A 27,359-nucleotide genomic window follows, 5' to 3' on the forward strand; every position below is an offset into this window, starting at 1 on the left:
CCACCCCTCGGTAAATTCATCCCCCGCCTGCCTGCCTGAATCGGGCCGCCGCGCTGCACGCGGTGACCCGGAAGTGAAGGGCCGGCCGGCCAATCCGTGCGCGGCCCCGGGGAAGCAACCGGAAGTCCCGCCTCGCCGCCGGAGAGGAGAGCCCAGCAGCGAGGAGAGGCGGCGGGAAGGTGCAGGCGGGGCCCCGTTGCGGAGAGGAGAGCCCCGCCGCCCACAAGAGGGAGAAGTGTGGGAAGGGAGCCCCTGAGGAGCGGGAGCTCCCGTGAAGAGCCGCCGGGCAGAGGAGAGCTGCAGCGTCACATCCCGGTGAGTGCTGGTGCTTGGAAAGGGGAGAGGGGGGCGTCGGGACACATTGCCGGTGTCCGCCCCGCCCCCTCTCCTTAGCGCGACCTCGCGCCTGTGATTATTGAGAGCCTGCGAGGCTCTTGGCAGCCAGTGTGGTCTAGAGCCCTAAGAGGGCAAAGGGGGCATTTCCTTGTGCTTCGAGTCCCCAGGAGGGGGACTCCAACACGCCCGCATTTGTGCTCCAGCCTAAGAGAGGCTTGAGGCACTCCCAGTGTCCCGGGTCCCCCGTGAGGGACCCCCACAGCCCAGTGAGGCTGCATCTGTGCATTCAGAGCCCAGAGGGGCCGCATTGATTTACTTGGAGCCCTGAGAGGCTCAGGGGGCCAATTTATCTCTTGAGAGCCCAGCGAGGCTCCCATATTGCCCCCCTTGTTGTTTAGAGCCCAGAAGAGGCTCCAGGCATTGTGCGCAGAGCCCAGTGGGGCATTTGTTCTTCGAGCCCACGAGGCGCAACGAGGCGGCATCTTTTTGGTTTGGAGCCCTGAGAGGCTCCTGAGTGCCATAATTCTTACAGAGCCCAGAGAGGCTCACAGCCCCCATTGTTGTTGCAGAGCCCAGCGAGGCTCCAACGTGTGGCCCCATTGTCTGCACCAGTTGCCCAGCACTTCGTGGGCAGCTGCCATGTTTAGGCCCTGACATTGGGACACATGGACAGTCACCGGTGGTGACTTGTGAGTTTGGCGCAATTGATATTGTTTTTACACCTCTGAATGAATGTCATGCATTGCATCATGTGTTCTGTTCTTACACCCCTACAGGTATTGTGAAGTGTAGGTGGTTGTTTTCTCCCTAGTACAGATGGTGCTAGTGAGATCCTGGTTACCAGTGATTACTGGTTGTGTGCTATTTTGTGCTATATTCTATGTCTAAGTGCTATCTCTGAAAGTGCTACTTCTGATTCCTGACAGTGGCCCAGGTGGCCCTGTCTTGTAAATATCCCCTGTAAATTCTGCCCGTGCCTCTGGCACATTGTAAAGTGTGTGTTTTATCTAATGTGTTTTGGTGTAATACAAAGGCTATTTTTATATAACCTTGTGTGGAGTTTCCTTTGTGGTGGGCCTTTGGTTGTTGTTGCTGGGGTGCGTGCGCAAATACTTAGCCTACATCGCCTCCAAGTTTAGCCTTGCTGCTCGCGCCACGTTACCTAGAGGGTGAGTAGGGGTTAACTTGGCGTGTAACTCCCTTGCCCTGACTTGGGAGTGGTGGTCTCTGACTGACTTTGGCGAAAGCCCTGGCCAGCCGGGGATCCCATTTCCAACAGTCTGCCTCTTCAGGAGGACCTTCTGTCGCAGCAGCAGGGGACGGTCCTCCACCCGAACCTGTCCAGTCTCCACCTCCATGCTTGGAGATTGAGCGGCGACAGTTGAGGCCATTTGACTTGCCTCCTGAAGTCTGTAATGTCATTCTGGCAGCCAGGCGTCCCTCCACAAAGTCGGTATACGCCTGCAGGTGGAACAGATTTGTGGCATGGTGCACTTGGGTTTCTTGGATCACGCCCTTTGCTGTACACTCCCCCAATACTGTGAGAGGAGCGACCGAATGCAGCAAAGGGCGTGATCCAAGAAACCCGCGCCGTGACAAATAATTTACTACTGGGCTTTGACTGCTGCTGCACCCAGACGCGAAATGCAGCCACACAACTAAATAGAGTGTCTCGTGGCCTGTGTCAACTCAACATCACCTTTATTAAGGGACTGCGTTCCACACTAATAAGAGACTGTTGGTCCTGGGGAGAACCCCGCAATTGGGGGTTCGAAACGCGTCGACCTGGTTTGGTGCCTATTGTCAATCGGAATACAGAGAGAATTCTGTTTGGATATCAGGGCCTTGCTTCCAAATGATTTTTCTGACTAAATAAAACCGTTAATTAAGAAATGCAAAACCATCTATATGGACAGATATCTATTGTTGACAATAGGACCAAAGTGTTTGTTTTGTTGGATGAGGGAAGGATGAATGGATTGGCCAGAATGTGAGTTGGATGTGCTGTGAATCTGTAATTGTATTGTATATCGAAATTTTGCTGTAGTGAATTGTAATGTTGTATATTTGTACATGCACAAAAAGTTGATTATTTGTTTATGAAGAAATAATGTTCCACTAGTGAAAAAATTAAACAATAAACTAGTGACGGAAACAAAAAAACGGACCGTATTTTTTGCTCATAAAGGTCAGCATAAATATTAGAAAGTGACGTCCAGTATTGGCAGTTGTGTTGTTCTCTTGTTGGTGTTGTGAAGAGGGCAGCTAGGTGGAGCTGTTGACTGCGGTCCTTGCAGGCCATGTGAGCAGGGCCGGTGAAGTTCGTTGGGCTGCCTCGGGATAAGATTACTTTCACTTTTCTTCTTCTTGGTTGCAGTCTTTCTGCAGCTATGGACAACACTGGGGCAGTAGCTAAAGCCCGGGACTCGTGGTGCTGTGCTACCGTCGACCACTAGATGGTGCGGCCGGAACTCGTTCCGTGCATGGCTGCAGTTCCCCCTCTCGAAAGCAGGCTACATGGGCTGGAGCTGCCGGCTGGATTTCGCTTGCGGGTAACTCCTGAAGACCGCTGGGTTGCCACACTTCTCTACATCAGCTGCTGGAGCTTGAGGATGTTCGGTGGTGGCATCCGGCGCTGGGCCTAGACGCTTGCTAGCAAGCAGAACCCATGGCAGCGCCTACCTTCGGACCATGTTGATTGCTGGAGGAAGGTAGGGGGGCACAGTAGGGGCGGTGCACATGGGCTGGGCGGCTTGCTGGCAGTGACGGAGGTGCCTTGAGCACTGGTCGAGCGGCAATTTTTTTCTCCGCGTCCCAGCTCACACAGGTGCAGGTTTCACACCGGGTGAAAAGCAGCCTCAGTTCTCTTCCTCGCTGGCTGGGTGTGCACCAGGCTGGCGGGTGACGGCCTTCTCGCTCCCGCACACACTGTGTGCATTGAGCACCGCTTCGCTCCATTGCAGTCGCTGGTGCCTCGCAAACGTAGGAGGCATGGGGACACTCGCCATCCTCCCTTCGGTGCCAGCCGTTGTCAAAGGCTGTGCCGCAGCGAGCTGTGGGGCAACTGTAGGCTGTTTATGTTACATCCGCAGGCCGGGCCTCATCATGCCCTGCGCCGATGATGCCGTGTTGTCTGTGGCTGCGGGCAGTGGCTGGGGGTGTGCATACCGGTGTTGCAGCGGCGCCTCCCTTTTTTGTGCTGGGGACACAGGGAGTGCAGTCGGCGGAGCAGTGCTTTGCTCAGGGGGTGGCAGGTCCGCTCTTGGGTGTAGCGCAGTGAGGATTGCAGGGCTTTTTACTTGCGGCGGCGATTGCCTGAGTGTGGCGGCGGCCATACCCCGAGGATGGTGGGGCGACTCACGCATTCCTTGGCGTTCAGGCGGCCTCTGCGGGGGTACTCGTCCACTCCTCCATTTGCCGGGGTGATGTGTGTAGGAGACAGCCAGTCTCCCTGCCTCCCTCCTTCAAGGCAGGGCCGCGCCGCAATGCTGAGCTCGACCCTCACCACTGTAACGGCGGTGGCTCATTACCTCCTCATGAGGAGCGAGGAAACACCGAGCAGCGGGCATGCGGGCTTAGCTACCCGCCTCGTCCCAATGTGGTGTCGGGCCTCAAGCCCACATGACGTGAATGACTGAGACGGACACCAGGAGATTGGGTGCAGTAACTGGCCATGAGCATGTGCACCCGGGCCCTTTTATTGGCGGGCCACGTCAATCGTGACACCCGTGATGGATGGGTGTGGGGGTGCAGTGTGTCCAGCCCTCGAGGGAGTGGCTGGGAGTACACCTTCCTGCTGAACACTAGAACGTGTCCAGCTGGACACTACACCCGTGACCCACAGTTTGTGCCGATCAAAGTAGCAAGCAGTCACTTTGCTGAGCACCCTTGGTTTGCCTTTTATATGTTGACAGTTGCAGTTCTTGCCTTGCAGTATTACCATCTAGAGAGAACCCGCAGTAGCCATAAAACAGCCACAACCCTTGCCCTTACAGATGAATAGGAAGGTATGCCTCTATCACAGCTATACTTGTTTACGCAGAATACTCCATTTCAAGAAATCGTTTTCTTTTGTGAGGTAAGTTTCTTCGTTTGGGAACTAAAACTATTCTTTATTTTTGTATTTTATGTTTTATGCTTCATGCGAATCTGTTCTGCTACATGAATTTCCTGAAGGTAGAATCTGAAGCAGGACTAAAGGTTGTCCATGAAGGAGAACCTGGGCACATACCACCTGAAGCTGGATTGATAGGAACCTCGTGCAAACGACGAAAATAGGTCCTCCTGCCTCTATTCTGCTTTGAAGGAGAACCTTTATTGGAGTAGAGAGGACTCCCGATACACCTGGCCCGTTATGCCTCTGCCCCTGCTGCACTATTGATAGCTATGCCCCTGCACACCAGGACACAACTCCATTTATATATGCAAAGTGGAGGTTATTTCAAAACACAGTGAAATTCATGAATGTTAATGTTCAAACCCGTTTTTACAGACCTAAACCGCTAAATTTTTGGTTAATTACAGAGCAGATGCAATTTACACCGACTAAAAGCCTTCCTGTTGCATAGGCAACTAAAGGGTTGTAAAGTTAATTTACAAAGCATAATGATAGGCAGCAGGGCCTGTTTTAGAGTGACACTCTTTTTAGCCCCTTTGACCACCTCCTCGGATTCCCTCACTATCACCCAGCCAAATTGCCCCTCATCTCTCAATAGCTCCTCTCTCACATACTTTGGATTTGTTTTAAAGCGCTGGCAAAGACTGGCTTTACTTATCAACTCAGCTAGCTACATAAAATACAGATCTGTTCTTTGCAGCAGGAATATTAACAATATGCACTACTTTATGGCGAGTCAAAACTGGCACTAGACATAATTCCGACCTCTCTCTCTAGCAGGAACATTAAACACAAGCGTTATCTTGACATTTTTGTATTGCTGTCTGAAAGCTGGACGCACAAGGAACTCTGAAACAGGTGCTTTTAAATCGTAAGTTATGCTAAACACAGTGCCCCCTCCAGGTCAGCACCCAGTGCGGCTGCACCGGTCGAACTGACCTGATGCCGGCCCTTATAGGCAGTATATCACAGATTGGTATTACCAATCAGCAAGTAGTGCGGCCCATAGGGAGCCTGGATTCAGGACTGAGGGTTCTGCTGCGCTGCATGATGGAGGGGTTTGCAGCACTGCTACTGTGTTTGTAAGAAATTATTTACAAATTATGTACTGAGATGATTTTGCATGAGAGAGGTCTGTATTGAAATGAGGACATATTTCTAATGCTGATATTGGTGCTCAATGATGTTGAAACACAGAGGCACACCTCAAAAAGGCAAGGAGTGTCTTTGCACATCTAGGACGTCTTGTGCACTTACACCGGCGGACACACACTGGGGGATATTCTCAAGAACTTTTGATAATGATTGCCAAAATAGCTTAACGCAACTCTTTACATCACAGTCTATCGTGGGAAAATAATGCTGTGTTAACATTGTATTCTCAACGCGGCGGTACCATGCGATAGTCTCACAATAACACGTCAAATCACCATTTTAAAATTAACGCGATGCCGAAAAAACGCGAATCACGAATGCGAAAATAGTAGCGATAAGGCCAATCGTGATACAAAAATCAGCGATAACCAGCGACAGGCCTGCAATTCCCACACGTCATGCGGGAAAATGCACCATAAAAGTAGAACAAAAAAAATGGAGAAAAAAAGAAAGTACGTAGCACCATGGATGCACCCGGACTGAGTGCAGAGGCCAACGTGAACCCCACAAGCACCACAGACCACCAGCAAGGAACCCCGGGGTCAGGGAAGGCCAAGGAGAAGAGGAAGAGGAAGAGGGGGTTCAGTCCGCAGGAAACCGGATATTCGTCACAGAGGAGATAGAACACTAACAACAACTGTTCGTTACCTCCACTGTGTCATTGGCAACACAAACGGAAACCTGCCAGTCCATTGTGGACAACGTGAATGCAGTCGGAGTGTCGAGGAGGTCAGTGGAGGACGTCAAGAGAAGCTGTCATGATGTGAAAAGCCAAACCAAGCAGAAACCCGCTCCCAACAGGAAGGCAGCCACGGCGACTGGAGGTGGGAGTCCTGCGCCACAGGAGGAGCTGGAGGAAATGGTTGCTGCAGTCATCAGTTATCGACCGATTTCCCAGCTCCCCTTTCTGGCCAAGTTGGTGGAATCGCAGGTGAACTCTATCTTGGTCAAGTTCCTTGAGCAGAATGCTATTTTTAACACAATCCCGCATTGTTTTCGGCCGCGGCACAGTACCGATTCTGCTCTACTCACTGTGTTAGAAAATATCCGGGGCAGTCTGGACGTGGGGGACTCTGCGGTACTAGTCCTTCTAGACCTAAGTGCCGCCTTCGATACTGTTTCCCATGATATCCTTCTGAAACGCCTCAAGGAAGTGGGGTAGAAAGATGTGACATTGGCCTAGTTTCGGTCCTTTCTCGACGACAGGTCCTTTCAGGTCCTTGTTCTTCCTTACCACTCTCGGGTAGCGGCCCTGCAGCGGGGAGTCCCTCAGGGCTCCGTTCTGAGTCCTCTTTTGTTTAACCTGTATGTCAGACCCTTGGCAGAGGTGGCTAAGAGCAGCAGGCTGTCCCGGGTGTCTTACGCCGACGATACCCAATTGGTGTTTGCTTTCTTGAAGAAGTGCAACACCAATTTGGGTAAGTTTAAGGACGACCTCTTGGCTATCTCAGACTGGATGGCGGCTAACTGCTTACCGCTGAACGCCAGTAAGTCTGAGATTCTTCTCTTTGGCAAGGACCGTGAGCTGTGGTCTGAGCAGTGCTGGCCGGATCGTCTCAAGCCCGCCCCCGCCCTAAAGAGGCGGTGAAAAACCTGGGCGTGTGGTTCGACAGTAACCTGACATTTGACAAACAGTCGAAAGCCGTCGCGGGGACCTACTTTGGGCTATTGCGCGGTCTCAGACCACTGCTCGGTTTCTTTCCCTCTAAGGTGCGACAGACTATCCGCCAGACGTCCATCATGTCCAGATTGGACTACGCCAACTGTCTTTACCTGGGTGCCAATAAAGCGAGCATTAAACGCCTTCAGAGGGCTCAGAATTCCGCGGCTCGGCTTTTGGTTGCACTGCCTCGATACCACTTGGTTGCCCATGTGCTTCCTAGGCTTCATTGGCTGCCAGTCGACCGGCGTATTGAGTTTAAGGCACTTTGTTACTCCCACAAGATTTTGCCACGACAGGCCCCTCCAGGGCTATTCCACTTGTTGGAGTACTATGTGCCGGGTCGCCTGCTTCGATCTGCTGACCTTGCTTTGGTCCGTGTCCCACGCGTCTCGAGAGCTAGGGCCGGTGGTCGTTCCTTCGGTTATTTGGCCACGAAACTTTCAAATACACTCCCTCTCACTATGAGAGTAATGCCGAATCATTTGGCATTTCGTAAAGCCTTAAAGACCTGGCTCTTTCCCTGTAAGTAGTCTAATCTGCTGTCGTTTACTGATCGGCCCGGGTCTTTTGGGGTTTCTGGTAGCGCTGGGACGCCTCATTGCTGAGGCAGCTACGCGCTTTACAAATCCCAAAAATAATAATAATAATAATAAATAAATAATAATCAGTGTGGAGACGGTGCACGGAGTTGGGAGTCCGGACACAGCTCTATATTACCTGACACAACATCAATAGGGTGAGTAACGACCTGTGACTGGGGGGATGGGGGGAGGTGGGCACAATGGCACGCATGCACAATCATGTGTAGCACACTGCACACCTACAGTGACCCTGGAACATGTGGCTGATCCCCATGGCACACCGCAGCACCAGATTGCAGTGAGCAGAGTCCAGGAAGTGGTAAGGAGACAGACTAGTGCTGTCTCTTCCCCAAAACAAAAGTTGTTAAAAAACGATTTTCCCTTTCTGTGATTACTGTCTTTGCCTGTGGTTGTTATAGTTTAAAATTGTAGTTTTAACCTGCCTGTGATTGCATATTTTATCACCTGTTTTGTGTTTTAAACTTGTGGTTTTCCCTGCCCATGATTTAACATGTTGAATTGTGTGATTTGCAGTCCAACCGCTGTAGTTTATCTCTCTCATTCCTGGTGACAATTCAGTTTTCCCTCCAAATTTCTCCTTTGCTCTGTGCTAAGACCTGTATGTTAAAACAGTGCACCCCCAGCCACCATTTTGTGGTCACAAGCCAGTGAAACCAGCCCCCTGCCTCCCCCAGCAACAGGATATTCTACATCAGAGAGTGCTTCTGTGAGCTGTTTCAACTGTGTTTACTAGGGACTGTGCACTTTGTTTTTTGGCTGGCAGTAAAGTTTTATTCAAACATGATTGCTAGATTTCAAGTTAGTGAGGCCTTTTCTTCAGAAGTCCATAGTGTGGATTGAGCGTGTCTGTCTCCTAGGATATTCTGAACTGGAGAAGCAGCTCCCTAGCCCCTACCCCCAGGCCAGCAGACCATTGGCTATTCAGCAACCAGACATCTCTGAGCCCTCCCCTCACACCTGCCCAGGGCCCTTAAGGCTTTGCTGGGTGAACTCCAAATCATTCTCCTCCATCTTGTGAGTTGCAACCTACCTGTGCCCCAGATTGCAGTGAGCGGAGTCCAGAAAGTGGTAAGGAGACAGACTAGTGCTGTCTCTTCCCCAAAAACAAAAGTTGTTAAAAAAACAATTTTCATATTCTGTGATTACTCTATTTGTATTTGTATTTGGTATTTGTAGAGTGCATATATCACCATAAGGTCTCATAGCGCTAGCTAGTGTTCAAGGTAGGACAGGACAGAAACGGCTTTTGATTTACGGGACTGAGCTAAACAACCAGGTTTTGAGTAGTTTACGGAACTTCTTATGGTCAGTCTCCAGACGGAGGGGTAAAGGCAAGGTGTTCCAGGTTACTGGGGCCACCGGAGAGAAAGATCTACCCCCATTTCTGGCGGTTCGGATCTTCGGCACTGTCAGAAGAAATTTGCTGTTGGACCTGAGGGATCTAGCCTGTTGGTATATAGTGAGTTTTTTAGTTAGGTAAAGGGGTCCTTTATTATTGAGTGTTTTATGCACCAGGCAACACAATTTAAAATAGATTCTTTTTTTGATTGGGAGCCAGTGTAGGGTCTTCCGACTAGGTCCGGATGGGGAGCGCAAGGGCAAGTTGAGGACCAGCCTGGCCGCCGTATTTTGCACGACCTGGAGCTTAGCCAGGAGTCCTAGATTCATGGAAGCAAGTAAAGAGTTGCCGTAGTCCAGACGGCTAATAATCAGTCCCTGCACGAGGGGCATCCTGGAGGATAGGGGGATCCATTTCAATATTTTTCTGAGACTGCCATGAGTCCGTAACAGATGCGGACCAGATTGTTAGTTTGATTTAACATAGATAGTTTCGTGTCCAGAATTATGCCTAGATTACGTGCAGCTGTCGTAGGTGAGGACAAGGACCTAACATGGGGGGCCACCAATCGCTATTCCATAGTTTGTCTGCATCCCCAAAAAGCAGGATCTCTGTTTTGTTAGCATTTAGGAGAAGGTGGTTGTTTGTCATCCAATTGTTTATAGCTATCATACAGAGTTTAAAGCGTTTTTTGGGTTCGGTGACGTCTGATCCCATGGTGATTAGCAGCTGAGTATCATCTTCGTATGACACTGTTTGAAACCCAAAAGACTTTATGAGTTTGGCCAGGGGGGACACGTATATTAATGATTTGGCTTTCTGAGGAGAAGTCACCTACTTGCACTTTAGATGAACGATCTGCCAAATAGCTCCTGAACCAGTTAAGGGCTGCTCCTTCGACACCAGATGCATACAGGCGGTCAAGGAGGATGCTGTGCGAAACGGTGTCGAAGGCAGCCGACAAGTCAAGCAAAACCACTATAGCTGATTGCCTGTCATCCAGGGAAAGTCTGATATTATCGACTATTTCAAGCAGGGCGGTTTCGGTGCTGTGGAAGGCCCTGAATCCTGATTGGGAAGGGTCCAGCTGTTTATTGTTTTCCATGTGTTGGGTAAGTTGGCCATTAACCATGGATTCTAGAATTTTGCCGAAGAGTGGTAAGAGAGATATTGGCCTATAATTGGATAGTTGCTTGGGATCAGCAGAGGGTTTCTTCAAAATGGGTCCAATAATGGCCTCTTTCCAAAGGGTAGGGACTATAGACTGTGACAGGGAGTGGTTGAATAAAACAGTAAGTTGGGGGAGGAATACTGGGCCAATTTTGGATAAAACTTGAGCTGAGGCTGAATCTGTGGGGGAACCTGATTTTATTTGGTTAAGGGCTAGCAATACTTCTTCCTCGGTGACTGTGTGGAAGTTAGTGAGGGGGGCAGTATAAAGAGATACGGGGTCAGGATTACTCCCGCTAAGTATAATGTCAGATGGTTGTGGAAATGTTTGGTGAATATCATTGATCTTTTCAATGAAAAAAGTGGAGAGCGAATTCACCCACTCCTGGTAATCGGGCAGCGGAGGTTGACAGAAGGGAGGGTTGGTGAATTCCTTAACGATATTATACAATTCTCTCTGTGAGTTAGCTGCAAGGGTGATGCCTAAGTATTCTTTTCTGTCAGTCAGTCAATAAACTTTATTCGGTTTTTGTTTACAATACTATAAAAGTTACACAAATGCATACATAAAAAAACAGTTAATTATTGACATAATATAAAAAAAAGAAACAAACTCCATTTCCACACAGTAAATTGTCTGTAAACATGTCCAAGGGGCATATGTAGGTAGGTGTTTTGGGATCACGGGTGTATGCGATCGCAAAAGTGAGTGTTCCGATGTAGGTAAGTATTTCGCTTTGCAAAAATGCGAATCGCAAACTTAGCGCTTAGCAATTTTGTGTGGCAAGGAGTCTGCAAATCAAATTGCGAGTTCGCAAGGTGCATTTCAGTATTTGCGAAAATCGCTAATATTGTTTACGCAAATTGCGAATTCGCAATTTGAGATGTAGCAAAAATTTGCTATTAGCGATTTCACAAAATTCACAATTTTGCACTTCTCTAATACCACCAACTCTGACCAGGTGGTAACCAGGTGCAACCTATTTAAACAGGTTCACAATGCCACTGGGCCTTTTCATAATGACTGACCTGTATGTGATAGCCAGGAGGCTGTGAATCCGAGAGACTGAACAGAGAAGGAGACGCCAGGAGAAGATCTGCAGAGCACGCATCACTCTTTTCCAGCGGACCGAGGAGGACATCCATGTGCACTACACGACATCACACAGAACTACTTCTAGGTGAGAAATGAGGACACAATGCCAAACGATGATGCTCCAAAAATATGTTTATTCCCTTAACAGCAGGATTACTAATTTCACACAGCGTGACTGTAATGATGTTGATTGCACATGTTGATGTCACAGTGCTATCATTGTTCAGAGTCACTTAGTCCATATGGCATGTGTTGCCTCACAAATTGCCATAAGTGCATGCTGCCCCTTCATCTCTTGCGCTCACGCCCTATTGCTCCTCGTTCGGGTTGCGCACTGGCCTCACTGCTGTTTTTCCCTGCTCTGCCCTGACGCCCACTCCGGCGTCTTTCAGTAGGAATTGGTTGGGGTGCTCCTGCTTCACTGGCCATCTGTGTCCAAGCTGCCCAGTGTCCCAATGCCACCGGTGGCTACAACACGCATTTGGTCAACCGCATGCGTGACCTGCACCAGGCCCCTACCCACATCCTGGCAGCAGTGTGCCATTTCGTGTTGCATGCTAACGCATCTCCTAGCTAGCAGGGAGATGGCGGTGGATTGGCGGTTCACAGCCTTAGTGAAGAGGTCCAGCCGGGTATTTAGGCGGTGTTGTTCCCTGCGCCTGGCCAGCCTGTCTCTCCTATTCTCCCTACAAAGAGCCTCCATAGCTCCAGACATGGTATTCACACCTAGCCACAACTCTGCCATGTGAAGGTTGTGTGTGCCTAGTTGAAGCTGTATAGACATAATGCCTTTGCCTTGCAGGCGCTGTGCTCTTAACATGCTGCCCTCCAGGCCTGCAAACACTGTGTCTGTTTCTTTCGGAGGAATTGCTGGTCGTGGCCCGTGCCCTGCGTCATGCACCACTGCCGTTTGCTGTTTGTGCATTGGACTGTGGTGTGTTCTGCCTTGGGACTTGGCTTGGACCTGTCTGTGACTCCTCATCGATATCTGTTGACTCGAACGCCATCAGTGGCAGTGGTGCAACGATTTTGCGCCGTTTGCTTGGCGCTGGTTGTGTTTCTCTTGATGCACCCTGCTCCTCCTGCCCTGCCGCATCCACATTTGTAGCTGTCTCCACCCCTTCAGCCACTGTAATCCTGTGTTGTTGGTGGTGCTGTAAAATTAAATGCACACATTAGTTGTGTTGTAAGAGAAACAGGAGTGTGACCCATAAACCAATCGGGATTGGGGTTCAAAGTTATAAAGGCAAAACAATATCCCAATGGGTAGAATTCAAAAGACACATTTTGTTGCATGCACAGGGCATTACACAGAACAGAGAAATCTCGAACCGGTCCGGTGGATCCGGCGAGGTGCGTCTAACACTTGCGTTGCCACATATCACTTGTATATACTGAGCACGAAGTGTTGTCGGTTGTCATATGAATTGTCGAACCTTGTGCTGTACAGAATTGCTCTCACATGTAATTTTTTCCCCTTCCTCCTTTCTTTGAATACTACAAATACAAAAAAATTAATTTTGACTTCAAAATCACTTGAATTAGTGTCTCCTTTTCTCTGTTCTGTGTAATGCCCTGTGCATGCAACAAACTCTGTCTTTTGAATTCTACCCATTGGGATATTGTTTTGCCTTCACACATTAGTTGTGTGTATTGTTTTTTTCTGCATTAAAGATTAAAGATTGTTATACAACTAATCACATGACTACTACTTGTCTGTTTTGCACATTGCAAGTATTACTTTTCCCTATGTACCCTTTGTATGTGTCACAGAACCAAGTATCAGTGCATGGGACTACATTTCCCATAATGCAATTCTAGGTGAGCTTGTAGACATATACTGGGTTTCTACTCAGACATGGGTGTTTGGGACTGTGAGTGAGTTGGGTATGTTTTGGGGATATTGGCATGCATCTTACCTTGTCTGGTGTCTGTATTTTCAGAGCTGTCCAGATCAGCCACGCCATTCACAGACTCGGGCATAAGAGTGCCCTCCACCAACTCCTCCAGGGGGGTCGGCTCTGGTGCAGTTGAGGTCCCACCTCCAGTCGCTTTTGCCTCTGCTAATCTGGTGGCAACCGTCTCCTTGGATCTTTGCCTCATGTCAAACCACCGCTTGCGTAAATCATCAATTGAGGGGTGAGTTACGCCAATCGCGTTAACTTTCTCTTGTATGTCATTCCAGATTCTCCTCTTCCTTGCCTCTGGAACACGGAGTGGACTCTTCCCAAAAAGGAGGTCATGTTGCCTCACAACCTCTTCTGTTAGCACCTCAAGCTCCATCTCAGAGAACTTTTGTTTCCTTTTTCTGCTGTGTTCCTCTGGCTGCTTCTCACCCCCCTGAGAATCCATTTCAGCTTCTTGAAAATGCAGAGTCAAAAGCACACTCCCTCCTGACAGTCTCTCAGGTAGCAAATAAGTCAGACAGAGGTGCTGGCAATCAGGGGCAGCCTGGGCAGTCACACTTCCTGGTTGTGATGTCATCATTCTGCACCTGAAGTGCAATTTTCCGTTTTTGTGATTCCTTATTAGCGATTTCGCTATTAAGGAATCACTATTTGAGTAATCGCTTTTTAATTCTGCAAACTTTTGGTAATCGCTATTTTTGGCGATTTTTTTTACCTACATCGCGTTTTGCGATTCCGAAAATGGGATTTTCAGAAAATCGCATTTTCGGAATCGCAAAAAATAGTTTACCTACATATGCCCCCAAGTGAATAGCCTCTACATGTCCATAAAGTGCCTAGATTTCAGTGATGCTTTTAAAAACCCTACAATAAAAATTATAGTCATCATTCAACAATTGGAGATTCATAAGTGCTGGTCTGACTTGATTAAAATTCTATTTCTTTAAAATAGGAACTAAAATATGCCTCCTGGGGACTGCATACAGTCTACAAAAAAACATAAAGTGCAGCAAATCCTGAGGAGACTTTCCGTCGCAGCCGCAGGGAGCAAGCACTTGGCCTCTTGAAGCCCCCTTGGGTCTTGCCAACAGGAAATGGAAAAGATTCATCCGGAACCTTGTTAGAAGGAATTTTTCATGTGTCGTCAGGGAGCCCATAAGATATGGTTCTGACAGAGGCGTTGATTTTAGAGGAAGGTTTGCCCGAACACTCGGTTTCCGTACCTCTTCTGCCTCCCGATCTAATAGCCTTTCGTTCAAAAAGGCTGTCTTAATTAATTCCACATAATTTTTTCAATAACATCTGGCTTAAAGAATAAAACGCCCCGCCCAATTCGTTCAAACCCTCTTTTGATATAGTTAAGCCAGGGGATACGAGCCATATTGTCTAGGGACAGGCATTCTTTTAGGATCACTTTGGTGAGGATTAGATCATCATTTAGCCAACACTTTAACCAAAAGGTCAGGGGGCGCAGAGCAAGAGTGTCACTTAGGTAAGAGACCCCCCCAGTTCCTCATGTACTGCCATGTTCGAGGTTTCTTGTGGGACACATAATCTTTTTAAGAAACCCGTTTTGCACTACCTGGAGGGGTTCTGTTACCGAGTGTCCCCAGATCTCACTACCGTAGGTTGCTATGGCTAAGCTTTGCGCTTGGTAAACTTGTAGCATGGCTCCTGTCAGTTTCTTCCCCACTTTAGAGGCAAAGCTAAAAATTGCTGCATTAACCCGGGCCAGATCTCCTTTTTTTCTCTGAATTAGGGGGCCCCATTTTAGTTGATCGTCGAATAAGACCCCTAAATAAGAGAAAACACTTGTGCTGGGAATTTTAGCATTGCCGGATCTAAACTGGAAACTCCTTTTTGTGTGTTTCCCTACTTTCATGATATAGGACTTCAAATTATTATTAGTCAAATCCCATTCTGTCATAAATCCCAGGAAAGCAGTTAAAAGGGTTTGTAAACCCAGTTCAGTTCTGGATATTAGGATGCCGTCCTCCGCGTAGAGCAAGACAGGAATGCCCCGCCGTCCTACATAGGGTAAATTTTATTTTATTTATTTTAAGGTTTTATAGAGCACGAACATGACCCGTGAGGGTATCAGAGCGCTTTACAGATACAGTAGAATAATACAGGGACATATCACACGATAAACGATAAAAACTAGGTACAAAGGAGGGCTTACAGAGAGTCAAGGGATGAAGGTGGGACAGGGTAGCAGAGGGTACTGTACCTGGGGGATGTGAGAAGCTATACAACAAGGATAAGTAAAGTACAATGAATATAATACAAATAATACAAAAAGTCAAATACAGTGATGTACAATGGCGCAGGATAGGACAACATTCTCTCAGGTGGCTGACGGAATGAGTTTAGCCAAGGAATTTACCCATGAGAAAGGACATGGCCTCTTTTTTGAAGCGAGCAAAGGAAGGGATTTTTCTAATGTCAGGAGGGAGGGAGTTCCATATTCTTGGTGCAGCTCCAGTGAAAGCCCTATTGTAGGTTGTTATTTTCCTAAAGCGTGCAGGCCGGAGTAGGAGGGCCTTGGTCGATCTTGAGTGTCTGTTTCCACCAGATAGCACAAGCTTCTGAGCAAGATACGCAGGGGATTTAGAGTGAAGGGCCTTGTGCGTGATGCATGCCAGCTTGAAGTGGATCCTCGCCTCGAAGGGGAGCCAGTTTAACGCTTTCAAGTGAGGAGTGATGTGATCGAATTTTTTTAAGCCTGTAAGTAGTCTGGCGGCTGCGTTGAGGCAGGCTTTTAAGGGAGCCAGCGAGATCTTAGGTATGCCAGAGAGGGTGGAGCAACCGTATTCCAGTCGAGAGATGACTAATGATTGAATAGCAAGTTTGAGGTCCGGAGCGTCTAGAAAGGGTTTCAATTTCCATAGGTAGCTCAGGTGGAATCTGGCCGATTTCGCCATTGTGTTGATGTGGTCTCGCATGTTTAGGTTATAATCCAAGGTGATTCCCAGAGATTTGGCAGATTTCACAATGGTCGGGGAACAGTTTAAGGCTGTGATGGCTTTAATCCATGTCTGGATGTCAGGGTTGTTCTTGGGTGGGGAGATTAGAAGGAACTCAGTTTTCTTGGCATTAAGTTTTAGTTGATTGGAGGAGAGCCCTCTGACAGTCAGCTTCAGGGTTTCATTCAGGGTGAGGATCTCTGCCAGAGATGAGATTTTTATATAGATCTGAGTGTCATCAGCGTACATATGAAAGGAGATATTTGCATTGCGCAGGACTTCGGCCAGGGGTTCCAGATAGAGATTGAAGAGGGTAGGGGACAATGTTGATCCCTGAGGGACTCCCACCGAGTCATCGGAAGGAGCGGACAGTTCGCCATTGACTAAAAAACTCTGAGATCGGTTTTGGAGGTAGGATTTGAACCAGTCGAGGACTATGCCATCTAGTCCCATCCTGAGTTTGAGGCGTTCGAGTAGCATCGCATGTTTGACCGTGTCGAAGGCCGATGAAAGATCAAGGAGGATCAGGAGACAGGTTTTGTCTTGGTCAAGGGCTTGAAGAGCGTCATCAACGATGTGGAGCATGGTGGTTTCGGTGCTGTGACCGGGTCGGAAACCTGATTGACAGTCGTCCAGTAGATGGTATTTGTTGATGTGGTGACTAAGCTGTAGTTGAACACACTTTTCTAGCACTTTCGCCAGGAGCGAGATGTTTGAAATTGGTCTGAAGTTGTCTGGGGAGGCTGGGTCCAGCGATGTTTTTTTCAGAATGGGTATGACTTGTTCTGTTTTCAGCGAGGTCGGTATTGAGCCCTGTCGTAGGGAGGCATTAATGATTGCAGTCCAGCTAGGGATGATGGATTTGGTAACGGTCGCGAGACAGTTTGAAGGGAGCGGGTCATTGAAGTGGTTGTTAGGGTTCAGGGAGGCCAGGATTTTCACGACAGAGATTTCGTCATAGGATGCAAACTCAGACCAGTGAGCTAAATTCTTTGGTAAGAGTCGTGGTGGCAAGGAAGGAGGAGGCAAAGGGTCAAAGTTCAGGGGGGGGGAGGAGGCAGCCTTAAGTTCAGTATCTAAGGTTTTGATTTTGTTTGTGAAAAAAGAGGAGAAAGCCTCAGAGGAGATGAGAGACTTGGGGTTTTCTTTCACTGTTTTGGATAGTTTGTTCGATTGAAGTTTAACCAACTCAAAGAGTTTGCGCGGTCTATTCTGGGCGTTTCCTAGTTCCGCTCTGAAGAATTCTTTTTTAGAGTTGGCGATGTTCTTGTTGTAGATATTTCTGGCCTGGCGAAGAAGTTTTAGGTGGTCTGTTGAGGGGTGCTGTCTCCAGGTTCTTTCATGCTGTCGGAGGGATCTTCTCTCGTTGTTGAGGGAACCAGTGAACCATGGGTTTTTATCTTTGACTTGAGTTCTTTTTAGTTTAAGAGGGGCCAGGTTATCCAGGATGCTTGACATGGTAGTCGAGTAGTGATCATTAAGGCCACTGACCGAGGTGATGTGGGAGGGGGGTGGTAGGTCTGTTTTGCAGCGGATCTCAAGCATGTTGATGTCTAGGTTTTTGGTGTCTCTGACCCAGCGCTTTGGGAGTACCTGTTGTGGTGTCTTTGTCTTGCGTGTGCTGGGTAACAGAAAGGTGATGGTATGGTGGTCAGACCAGTCGCAGGGCTGTTTTCGAGGTGAGCTTGACGGTGGTATCCTTGGAGATGATCCAGTCAAGAGTGGCTCCTTTCGAGTGGGTTGGGAGAGGGCAAGCTTGGGTCAAGGCTAGATCGGCCAGGAGGTCTTTAATGGCGTTGACATGGGGATCTTTAAGATCATTCCAGTGCAAGTTGAAGTCGCCGAGGAAGATGTCCTTGGAGTTAGGGGAGTTCTTAGCCGTAATAACTTCCATGAGGTAGTCAGTAAAAAGTTTGTTTGTGCCTGGGGGGTGATAAAAGATGTGTAGGTTACATGTGTGGATGGTGCTACTGAAGACTGAGATGCGTTATAATGAACAAAGGTCCTTAGCTTATTTGAGAATCAAAAACAATACAGTATAGGAACACAATGGAAAGCTATACGATTTAAGGTTTCCAAACCCAGCCGGGAAAGGAGTTTATTTTTAAGAAACAATGTCCAATCTTTCAATACAAACGAAATAACAAGACACAAGCCTGTGCCGTACCAAAAAGAGGAAAAGGAAGGATAGGATTAGGGTGAAAGGGGTGTCTTTCAGGCAAAGGAAGAGAGCAAGGACAGGGCACTGTAAATAAGTCAAATATCACTAACAGTGTCGCCTGGAGTGGAGTATACACAATCTCATTTGACAATATTATAAGTGTAAACCCACTCATGGGTGTCGACGTTTCGATCCCTATTGCTCAACTAAATACATGGGATCATCATCAGGACTTTTATAATGAACAAAGCATGCCTGAATGAGAAAAAGCCTCAGTAAATCAAGGTAAGAAGCCTCACATGGGAGGTGTACTTCACTTCAAGATTTTGGCCGAAGCGGTCGTGCACGTAGTTAGATGTCGTGGAGGTCTTTTTAGGGGGTCCAGACGAATTGTTAGTTAGAGAATTACAGGTACAATTCGTAGTTCGTTTCCAACTGCATCCGATGGCAGCACTTACTACGCTCAACGTGAGAGCGGGGTACAGATTTTGAAGTGTAGGCAACAATGGCCGTACACGAGGGTTGCCAACAATGTAGCGTTCAGACGAAAGTCTAGGTGAAGACTCGTCTCTCCTGTGGCTGCTCGGTCAATGCCGGTTGCAATGCCTTTTCGGCACAGGCTTGTGTCTTGTTATTTCGTTTGTATTGAAAGATTGGACATTGTTTCTTAAAAATAAACTCCTTTCCCGGCTGGGTTTGGAAACCTTAAATCGTATAGCTTTCCATTGTGTTCCTATACTGTATTGTTTTTGATTCTCAAATAAGCTAAGGACCTTTGTTCATTATAACGCTGTTATACCCATGGTACTTAGCTATCCGTTGGGTCCCCCTTGTGTCTTAAAAAAACTGAAGACTGAGAGGGCTAGATATTCGCAGGAGTCAGTAGTATTCGTTGCAAGCTCAGTGACAAGGAGGTTAGCGCGATGGATGCAGGCAATTCCGCCTCCTTTTTTGTTGTGTGGTCTGTCGAGCCTGACAATGTTGAAGTTAGGGGGATTAAGAGGTCGAGGCATGGGGATGAGGAATCATTAAGCCATGATTCTGTAAGAATGGCTATGTCGGTGTTGTTGTTCAGGATGAGTGCGGCGACATCAGTCGCATGCTTCACTGCCGAGCAACAGTTGATTAAGAGGCCTGTCAGGGCAGGGAGAGGGGTGGTGGCAAGGGTCGGAACGGCCAAGGGCACTGGCGTGAGGTTACTTCTGAGCATTCTTCTGTTGCTAGGGGGGCTGGTCTGTGTGGGTCGATGTCTACCGTGTGGATGGGGTGTGCGACACTCACGTCACTCACAACAGGTAGACAGGTGGAAGTAGGGGCTGTGTTAAGGTCCAGAAGGAGGTCCTGGATTTCTTTTTCGGTGAGATCTAGTGGATTAGTTGTGGTGGGGGAGGGGTTGTAGGAGAGGGCAAGGTCAAGAGTTTCCTCCTCGGACAAGTAGCTAGTGAGCATGTGAGGGCGCCGATGTCTAGAGGTTGTCGGTAGTGGTCGTTTTGGGAGCTCTGGAATAAGAAGGGAGGCAGTCTGGGGCATGAGCTTTGCGAAGGAGAGTTCAGCGAGGTGGGGGAGTTTTGTAAGATCGAGGAAGGAGGAATGGATGTTCTAAATTATTATGGACGCTCTGGAGTGTATGGAAGAAATGTCTGCGGAGTGGGGTGTAGGAGGGCCCGGGTGGACTGAACTGGGAGTCGTAGGAGAGGTGGCTTGAGTGTTAGAGGTGTTGCCCTGAGTTGATACCGTAGGAGTCGTTGAGGGGTGTGGGGCTGTGTGGCTAGGATGGATTGTGTGTGGTGCTGTGGGAGTCATTGAGGGGTGCGGGGCTTGGTGGCTAGGATGGATAGTGTGTTGGTTCATAGAGGGAGTGGCTTGAGTGTTAGCGGGGCGGGTTTCACCTGCTGTAGGCCAGGTCATTGGTGATGTAGAGGTAGTAGTCTTGGATATCGAAGGGGGAGGACGGGGGGAGGGGGTCAAAGGTTCAGTGTTGGGTTCGCTCGGTGTAGTAGAAGGCGGCCTGATGGGGTTAAGGTGCAGTGTGATGGGGGCCGTGGATTCAGGGTGGGAAGCGTCTGGGGGTGGACTCGAGTGGAGGGGTGGACTCAGGTCCATGGCGTTAGGGAAGATTGTAGGCGTAATGATGGGTTTCGGGTGATCTGGATAGGGCAAGGGGGAAGGTGTACGGTTTGGCCGGGTGTTGGTCGGCGACCCTGTGTCTTGCACATGGTTTCGGAGAGTAGTGAAAAGCTCTGAGAATTTGTCAAAGTTTTTAGGTGAGGCGTGGGCCAGTACAATGCCGCTTTTGTAGAGGGTGATGGTGAGGTCAGCACGAAAAGTCGTTGAAGGCGCTATTGTGAGCTTAGTGCCATAAGGAATGGTCCTGGAAGAGTGGACATTAAGGAAAAGTGAGAAGGTGTTAAGCCAAGCAGGGATTCTTCTGGAGTAAAAAACCAAGTCATTGGTGACAGTGCCTAAGTCCGCACAGAGACGTAGGTCCGCAATCAGTGTCTCTGGATGGTTTTTCAGGGTGCGGTGTTTTAAGGCTTTAAGGCATTTTTGGGGATGTTTGGAGGGTAGACCAGTGTGAAGGCGTTAGGGCCGTAGGCGGTTAAAGCAGGGCCAACCATGATGGCCAGGGATGGGTATGCACAAGCGAAAACTGGATCAGTGGGCATCCGACATAGGGGTCATCGTTAAACAATATTTATGTGTTAAGAATAGTCTTAATGATTAGATAAGAGTGATGAGACCACTTTCAGATTAGGGAGAGGTAGATAGCGGTAATTTTTTTCTGTTGTGGTGGGTAGGGAGAGGTGAGGATGACTGTCGTCGTATGAGGCTGTAAGTTGGGTTAGTGCCACTGCAAGATGGCCACCACAGAGGTAGAGAAAGGAGTAGTCCTCTTTCAGTTGCAGTGAGAAGGTGAAAAAAAAGGCAGTCCTCTTTTAGTTTCGGTTGCTGTAGCTGCAGTCAGAATTTGTGCAGGTTTCTTTCTGAGGAGGGGGTTGCCTAATCGGTGCCGTCCTCTTTCTATGGGCACTGATTAGGGGGAAGCCATATTGACTTAAAGTTGTGCTTACAAGAAGAAAGCCAGCAACATGGTGAAAGTCGGGCAAAAGATGATCATTCCCAATTTACACTTGGCTGAAGATAGTGTGAAGCCGACAAACCAATAAGATTGACTTCTTTGTTTAAGCCATTGGTCTTTTGAGCCAGTAGACACGAAAAACGTACACGAAGTGTCAGGGTGAAAACAAACCGAAATATGTTTGTCGGCTGCTCCCAGGAGTGAGCGCTGAGCGGAGATGCCAACGGATCTGAGAGCACTCTTAGGCTCGGTGGTGGTGCAGTGAAGGAGAGAGGGTGGCGGGCTGGTACGAGTGAGTTGCACCTCGACCTGGTGGTGGCCACGGGAGAGGTGGGAGGGTCATGCGGGCCGCCGCAGTGGAAGTCTGGAGAAACGGCAGTCTTTCGGGAGCGGGAGGTGGGGCAGGGGGCCACCCTTACCTTGATCCTCGTGTCGAGATCTCCGGCGGGACGCCTCTGGAATTCGGCAGGCGGACTAGTCGCGCAAGGAAGCGCTGGTGGTCACTCCGTTGTGAAGGTTTTGCCGAGACGTCCACATGAAGAGACTTCGGGAACCTCAGCGGGGGGGGTGGTGGCTTCCGCAGGCAGGACTCGACGGGCGCAGAAAGCGCTGGCGGTCACTCCGTTTCAGGCCGGCGGCAGGCTCCAGGAGGCGAAGAACCAGACGAGGCAGCAGCGGAGCCCCCGGCAAGTAGCGGGCGATCCCCACGGCTCGAGCTAAGAGTTCGAGAGGGGGCAAGACTCGCCGCACAAGTCTTCAGGTAAGAAAAAAATCTCTCCAAATAGTCTTTAAAGATAGCCCCGATGGATTGTTAGGCTCGATGGGGGGGTTTGCCAGGGATTTACGCAGTTTGCGATCCCTTACCCCAGGAGCGCCTCTGGAGGTGCTCCTTCTCCAGCGGCCATCCAGCGGCCATCTTATCATACTGCCAATCTAATGCTAAATCTGCTCCAGTTGCCAACAGCACGCTTTCTAATTCATTGATATAAAAATTAAATAAAAACGGCGCCAGAATGCAGCCTTGCCGGACTCCTTTCTTGATCTCGATGTCCCTTGTAACCTGCAGATCCTGCGAGAACCTGACATTAGCTTTGGTCGATGAGTGCAGGTCCTCAAGAAAATTGACAATGCTATCTTCCACCCCCCATTGCCCCCATGGCCTGCCACAGCTTGGTCCTATTAACACAGTCAAAAGCGGACAACAGATCCATGAAAGCAAGGTGGATACTTCCGGAATGCGCAACAGTGTATTTGCTCAGTACCATATATAAATTGAGACACTGGGCAACAGTGGAGCACCCCGGCCGGAAGCCATACTGGGCGTCCGACATGATCCTGTTCTCATCTGCCCAAATAGTTAATCTTTTTTAAAGAACCCGTCCCACCACTTTGACCACTGAATCAATAAGTGAAATAGGTCTATAGCAGTAAGTACTATTTCTATTGCCCTTTTTAAAAAATGGAGCTATGGTAGAAGAAGCCCAGGACAGAGGCACACATTCTTTGCTGCAGCATTAAATAGAGACTCTAGAATCGGGGCCCAGAACAAGGGGTCTGACTTGAATAGATCAAGGGGGATCCCATCTGAGCCTGGGGCTTTGTTGACAGTTAGCCCTAGAATCCCTTCCATTATCTCACTCCTGTCAAAACTGATCACAGCATCCTTCCTATTCCGGGGATCACTACGGTTAAGGTCGAGCGGGCAATCAAACATGGTTTTAAAATAGAGTACCCACTCCTCCTCTGTGATTTAAGCCGCAATGCCACCCCCCTTCCTTGTCGAACAGGGGCCCATTCACAACGCTCCAAAACTTCGAGCTGTTCCTCAGGGTACTAGATTCAATCAACTCCTTCCATGCGTCTTCCTTTCAGAGCTCCCTTACTTTTGGCCAGGGCTAACTTATATTCCATGCGGCATGCACGGACCTCAGGTTGATTTCTTGGTTTGACCAACAGAGCTTCCCTCAGCCGCTTAGCTGATTTGGAGCAATGGAAGTCAAACCATCTAGGGCCATGTGCAGCAGTGCCTCTGCCGGAACACTTAACAATTCCCCCACTTTTTGCGCTAATGCTTCATAGGCACTAAGGATCTCATTAGGGGTGGACCTCTCGGATGTGTTTCAGTTCATGTGCATAAGATGATTTCAGGTTATTGTAAAAACTGTCAGGAGATACTTGGGGCCACTTTAGTCTGCACTTTCCATCCGTCGGTTTCAGGGTACCTCTAATGGGGGTCTTACCTATTTTTATCGCTAAAGGGCCCGACATATTAACTGTTACAGGGTTATGGTCACTGAATTCACTTTCTAAAATATTAAAACCATTAAAAAAGGATTGCAACAATGCGGAAATTAGAATAAAATCAATAAAGGATCCTCCTCCGTTTCCTTTAAATGTTGGCACAGGGAACTTGGTGGATGGGTCAGTTAAGGACATCACGACCACCATATCTAGGTCATTCAACATATTATTCAGCAGTTCCCCTTGAGGATGGTGTTCAAAATGAAAACCCGTTGTACGGGGGCAGCCCATCTCCAAGATGCAAGATGTTAAAGGATTACCACAAGGGTGTGTATTAAAATCGCCAGAAACCAGAGGTTATAAAATCCAGGGCCCATGGAATTTTTTAAGAATCCTCCCAAATTGGTGATGTTACACTCCTCATGCGGACAGGCCACCGAATTATAAAAAATGAGAATTCCCCATCTAGTATGTTAGATTTGGGGGTCACTGGTTGGCACAGGCTTGCACTTGTGACAAGCAGGGACCCTCTCCTCTAGTCAGGGCTACCCCTTCAGAATAACCCCTGCTCACCCTCTAGGTTGTGTGGCGCGAGCAGTCAAGGCTAATCTTCAGGGCGCTAAGTCAGTTAAGCATTTACGACCACATACAGTAAATACAATGACCCCCCACGAATGGACACCAGGCGTAGAAGTTGTATCAAAAATACGTAGCTTTATCTAAAAAAGAATTATCACAAGACCATATAACATTAAACAACTTAGGCCACCAGATCTAAAAAGAGGCAATCACTCTCTAGTATGGGGAAGAATGTCTCTTAAGTTCTTGAATAGTACTGATTCAGCCAAGTTCAATGGTAGAAACATGATCTCCCCCTTTCCTCAAGCAGGCCCTGACCTTGTGACACAGTTCGTGGATGACTGGGCGCTGCGCAGCGCGCTAGCGTACTCTGTGCTGGACGAGGCAGGCATGCCTATCGGAGCTTACGCGCCTTGCGAGGTGGAGCGTACGGTTTGAAAGGCTTCAGGGTGGAGTACGCGTCGCAGGGTGGCCGTACGACTCGTTCGGGTTAAAAACAATGATGCGGGGAAATCAGAACGTTGCGGACCCCGAGTCTGTGGCGAACTCCTATAGAGCTCCGGGGGGAAGGAAGCACACGGCTCAATTGAAGACGAGCGAAGACACAATGAACCCACTGGTCCTGGGGTTCAGTTCAGGGGGCACGCTCAGACCAAGCCCTTGGAGATAAGTTTAAGCACAATAAAACAAAGTCCTCTTTGGTCTTTTCCTCTCCTTCCTCAGCAAGGCACCACTGCAGGCCAGTCCTTCAGCTTCTTCTTGGTCCTTCTAGTTGGGCAGAGGTTCGTTGTGGTAAAACAGGATCTAATTTCTTAGGAGCAGGGCTCCTACATTTATAGTCAGTTTCTTTTGTCTTTGCAGGCTAGGGGGCCTGAGCCTGGTTCAGCTCAGTTTTGGAGCACTCTGTTTACAGGAAGCTGCCTTCTTCTTTCAGGGTGCAGGGCAGGGACATCAGACGCTCCGCAGGAGGTGGAGCCAGCATTGTGGGGGCAGAGCACAGCCCTATTCAGAGTCAAGGGGCACTCCTCCCACCTATTCTGGGGGTAATCCCTCCATTCACCACCTGGCAGCCCAGACTGTCCCCTGGAATTCCCCAGCCCTGTCACTCACACAAACCAGACAGCAGATACACATCCTAGCAGAGGCAGGCTGAAATAGTTAAGCAAGCAAATGCTAACTTTCTAAAAGTAGCATTTGCAAACACAGGATATTAAAGTAAACTTTACTAAAAGAAGTATTTTATTATTCTGAGTTCAGGCATACTAAACTTAACTTTCTACCATGTTCCCTGAGCCTGCTGGGATTATAGAGTGTAATAATTCCAGCAGCCCATTCTGACATATGAGAACAAGTAGCCTTACAATAGTGAAAAACGAAAATAGCTGTAATTCACTATTAGGACATGCCACACACATCAGGGATTGTCCTACGTTAGGCGTACAATGCACCCTGCCCTAGGGCCTACCATAGGGGTGACTCACATGAAGTAAAGGGAAGGTTTTGGAGGCTGACAAGTGTGTGCACTTGCCCAGCCAGCATGACAGTACCAGACTGCACGCAGGTTCTGCAATGGCAGACCTTAGACACATCTTAAAAGGCTGCTTCTGTGGGTGGCGTAACCAGCGCTGCAGGCCCACTAGCAGTATTTGTATTTACAAGCCCTGGCACTCCTGGTGCACTTTACTGGGGACTGACAGTAAATCAAACGAGCCAATCATGGAAATCAATCAATGTATACATTTTACGCAGGGAGAGCATATGCACTTTAGCACTGGTCAGCAGTGGTAAAGTGCCCAGAGTCATTAAACCATCAAAAACAGGTCAGAGAGAATATTGGAGGAAGGCAAAAAGTTCAGGGATGACCCTGCAGAAAGGGCCAAGTCCAACATAGTATCCCCCCTGGTTGCTGACGACGCCAGGATTCCCCGATGTGTATTTGGGATCACCTGTAACTTGCAATCAACGGCCACAGAGATGTAAGTAACTAAACCACCCCTTGGTCTTCCACTCACCGATGGAGTGGCCGGGACAAAGAATGCCGTATAGCCTTCTAAGAAAAGATTGCAGTCCACCGACCATGTTTCCTGTAGACTAATTACGGTATATTGCTTCACATAATGTACAAACCGTGGGTTTTGGAATTTGTTAACCAACCCAGCAATATTCCAGGATAAAAAATTGTTGGGCCTCACAGCTGTATGCCTCAAGGCTACAGCCCATGGGGTCTGGGAGGATATAGCAAGACTTGTATGTTAAAACAGTGTACCCCAAGCCACCATTTTGTGTTCACAAGCCAGTGAAACCAGCCCCCCTGCCTCCCCACCCCCCCAGCAACAGGGATATTCTACATCAGAGGGTGCTTCTGTGAGCTGTTTAAAGTGTGTTTACTTGGGACTGTGCACTTCGTTTTTTGGCCAGGAGAGGGAGTAAAGTTTTATTCTTACAGTATTGTTAGATTTCAAATTAGTGAGGCCTTTACCTGCAGAAGTCCATAGTGTGGATTGAGCCTGTCTGTCTCCTAGGAGATTCTGAACAGGAGAAGTAGCTCCTCAGCCGCCACCCCCAGGCCAGCAGGCCATTGGCTATTCAGCAACCAGGCAACTCTGAGCCCTCCCCTCATAGCTGCCCAGGCCCCTTAAGGCTTTGCTGGGTGCACCCCAAATCATTCTCCATCATGTGAGTTGCAACCTACCTGTGCCCCAGTTTGCAGTGAGCAGAGTCCAGGAAGTGGTAAGGAGACAGACTAGTGCTGTCTCTTCCCCAAAACAAAAGTTGTTAAAAAAACAATTTTCCCTTTCTGTGATTACTGCATTTGCCTGTGGTTGTTACAATTTTAGTTTTAACCTTCCTGTGATTGCATATTTTATCACCTGTTTTGTGTTTTAAACGTGTGGTTTTTCCTGCCCATGATTGTGTCCATTTAACGTGTTGAATTGTGGGATTTGCAG

General features: G+C 48.6%; 1 long non-coding RNA gene across 1 annotated transcript in view; it reads left to right on the forward strand.

Moving 5' to 3' along the window:
- Positions 1–2,913: 2,913 nt before the first annotated feature.
- Positions 2,914–27,359, forward strand: part of LOC144774086 (uncharacterized) — a 68,156-nt gene continuing 43,710 nt past the window's right edge. Inside the window, exons 1-3 of the long non-coding RNA XR_013600093.1 lie at positions 2,914–3,047; positions 11,375–11,563; positions 13,422–13,617. This is a non-coding gene — a long non-coding RNA (uncharacterized LOC144774086). The remainder of the gene's footprint in view (positions 3,048–11,374; positions 11,564–13,421; positions 13,618–27,359) is intronic.

This window comes from Lissotriton helveticus, chromosome 1_1 (assembly GCF_964261635.1).
Source record: "Lissotriton helveticus chromosome 1_1, aLisHel1.1, whole genome shotgun sequence".
Taxonomy (NCBI): Eukaryota; Metazoa; Chordata; class Amphibia; order Caudata; family Salamandridae; genus Lissotriton; species Lissotriton helveticus.